Below are 3,336 nucleotides of genomic sequence, written 5' to 3'. Positions count from 1 at the left end.
CGCTAATTCTGGTAACTGCTAGACTGGTTACGTCTGTGACGCTTTGGACAAATGCAGTAAGTATCATGTCTTGACTCAAAATGTAAAGATTAAAGGGATACTACTACTACTACTACTACTACTACTACTACTACTACTAATTGTCAGTAAGTACTGGTGTCACATGACTGATGTGAACCAGTTGATTGGCTAATGGCAATGCGCTTAAAACTGTAAGCGCAAGTGCTCTTGGAGTGCACTGACTTTTCCAGAGAGCGTATTCTTCCGCCCTTTGCCATAGCGAGGCTGTGCCCCTTCTTTCGATTTGAGAAGATTCTTCTCATCCTCTGTGTTAGTGACATGTAGATTTTTTTCTCCACATGACCAAATGACCCTAAATTTCCTGCGGCTAAAAGCAGACGGGTTTTTTTTCTGACAGATTCCATTCGCCTGTGCCACAGTGAGGCTGTGCCTATCTTCTTTCGACTTGCGAAGATTCTTCTCATCCGCCGTGTTAATTGCATGTAGGCCCTAGCTTATCATCTCCACATTACCAAATGATGATTTAGCATAGAATTCCCAGCGGCTAACAGAAAACACAAGTGTTGTTCCGATAAAGTACCAGCTAGATCAGCATTTGGAAGTCGACTGATTCGATTGACTCGTCAGCCAATCAGAGTCACTGACCTGACGAGATGAATAATCACAGGTCAAATGCGATCACACAACAATCTCACAAAATAAACCATGTTGAACATGCGTTTCAGTTGCTTCGATATCTCTTTAGGCTGGGAAGCGTTTGGATGTGTGCGAAGTAATTGCTATAAAATTCATTTTAGGTGCAGTTGATTCATTTCAGTGTGCCTGCACACATCTTATCGAGTTGGCCGGGAAAAAACCATGCAATGAGTCCGAAATTTTGTACATTTTATTTTAGTTTTCGGAGCGACAGTTTTTCACAAGCTACCCAAGGAAACTATTCAATAACATCACACGATAGCTTAATCAGCATGGCGTAAGCAGTTTATTGGTCTCATCTATGTATAGATATATTTGTTTGTTTCCCAGGGGCGCATTTCACTGCTCGCATTATAATGATTATTAGGCGATTGCAGATTCAGTCTTTGTCTATGTGCCTTGTGAAATTATGTCCATTGAGAACAACGTGGATCGTGCATGTGACTGTTAGGTAATAAGTTTTTTTTCCATGTTCAGCTTCACCTACTTACGTTGCGTTTATTTATTAATCTGTGCATTTGTTAGTGGATATGTACATGTATTTCTTTCAAGGTTACCTAACATTATATCAGTGCAATAGGACAAGCAATCATTCAGCTCAGTAGGCCAAACACTGTTATTGCACCATTGAAGTTTGCACTTGGCGTGCAAATGCACCGATCATTCGGTTCACGGTTTCTGATCGATACCCTCAGCCACCTTGGCTTTAGCTGTTCTTACACAGAGGTACGGAAATTTGAACTGAATGCTGCGCAATCATATGGCATTGATCTCCCACCTACTACTGTGTATGCCTGCCTGTGCAGAAATCCCCGACGCAATGCAGTCTGTCACAGACGTTGCATTCCATTCTAGCGAGCAACAAACGCAGCACAAAGAGTTGAGCGTGGCAAGGCAGAAGCGAGATCACACAGACATTCAGCTGATCTTGAGATATCTGCTTGATAGGAACCCTTTCACTGTGGATACAGCCCTCCGATCCATTTCAAGCGGAAAAGAAGCTGAAGCTACTGTGAATGCAGAACAAGCAAAAGGCGTAGGAAACAAGATTCTGAGCAGCATGATCGGAAATAATGTTGTGGATTTCACCTTTAAAAAGAAGGATCAAGCTGTAACCATGGCTCTGAAAGCCAAGTCGTCCAATCTGCACGATGATCTAGTACATGTTCACTCCATGCTGTTGTTCCAGAGACTAGTGACAACTGTGAAGAACACCAACGGATGTCTTGAGGACGCCTTTGCCTTTGAGATGTGCAGTGTCCCAGCATCGCTGTTTGATTCGGGTGGTCTGCCAAGACAAGGTACCAAGGCTGCACTGGCAACTTACATCTGGACTTCAACAAAGCAGGTAAATGGTGTTATTCCTGATGATGTAACATATGTCATCGATGGTGGCTTGCTGTTGCACCTTCTGCCCTGGTGCCGTGGTTCAACATACAACCAGCTTACTCAGAGTTACGCAGACTTTCTCATTCGTCATTTTGGCAAAGGAACTGTTGTTTTTGATGGATACAACTGCGGACTTACCACCAAAGATGCAGCCCATTTGCGAAGAACAAGCAGAGCCAATACAGCATGTGCCATCACTTTTGAGGGTGACATGGTCCTGTGCGAACCAAAGGAGCGCTTCCTGACGAATCCAAACAACAAACAGCGGTTCATCAACCTCCTTAGTTCCCGTTTTTCACAGCACGGCTTTGACACTGTCCATACAACTGCTGATGCTGATAGGCTCGTCGTAAAGACTTCTCTGGAATTGGCAAGGAAGGGAAACGTGATTCTGGTTGGCGAGGACACCGATCTGCTCATCCTTCTGTTGTACCATCTTACGCCAGATCACTGCCCCGTCTTCTTCACATCAGTGAGATCATCGACAGCAAAATCAGCTGCAAAAGTGTGGGACATCAGAAAAGTCCAGACTGTTCTTGGATCTCAAGTTTGTGAGAACATCCTGTTTGCGCACGCCTTTGGTGGATGCGATACAATTAGCAGTCCATTCGGGATTGGAAAACCAATGTGTTTAACGAAATTGACCCAGTCAACAGTGTTCGTGCAGCAGGCCCATGTCTTCAGCGCCAGTCCTTGCAGAGACACTTGTGACAGGGGAGGCTACCGCTCCTTTCACAGCAGACTCTGCACCCGAGTTGTTGGCCTTTAAAAGTCAACACCGGTGTATTGTAGAATTCTGTTTGTGATGGGGTCTGGTGGTTTCCGATTGTCTGTATGTTCATGGAAACCTTTGGGTTTGCATAACAGTTTTTATAAGGCTAAGAAATTAGCCCTAACATTTTCAATCCTGTTTGATTGCACTTCGCCTCCCGAGGTGATCGTAGTGTTTCGGCACTCGGTTACAGCTGGTGCTTGCGAGCAGGGATGGGACTCGGCATGATATGTTCAGGTAATGGCATAATATGACCACTGAACATTTTCGTGCTGTTCCCATTCTGCGAACTTGGGATGGACAGTGGTCCCCCGGTTCGGAACTTCGGGACGAAGTTCATTCAAACGGGGGCGATTGTGACAGGGGAGGCTTCCGCTCCTTTCACAGCAGACTCTGCACCCGAGTTGTTGGCCTTTAAAAGTCAACACCGGTGTATTGTAGAATTCTGTTTGTGATGG

Source organism: Littorina saxatilis, linkage group LG7, assembly GCF_037325665.1.
Source record: "Littorina saxatilis isolate snail1 linkage group LG7, US_GU_Lsax_2.0, whole genome shotgun sequence".
In the NCBI taxonomy this organism is placed as follows: Eukaryota; Metazoa; Mollusca; class Gastropoda; order Littorinimorpha; family Littorinidae; genus Littorina; species Littorina saxatilis.
Note: the sequence above shows the minus strand (reverse complement) of the source record.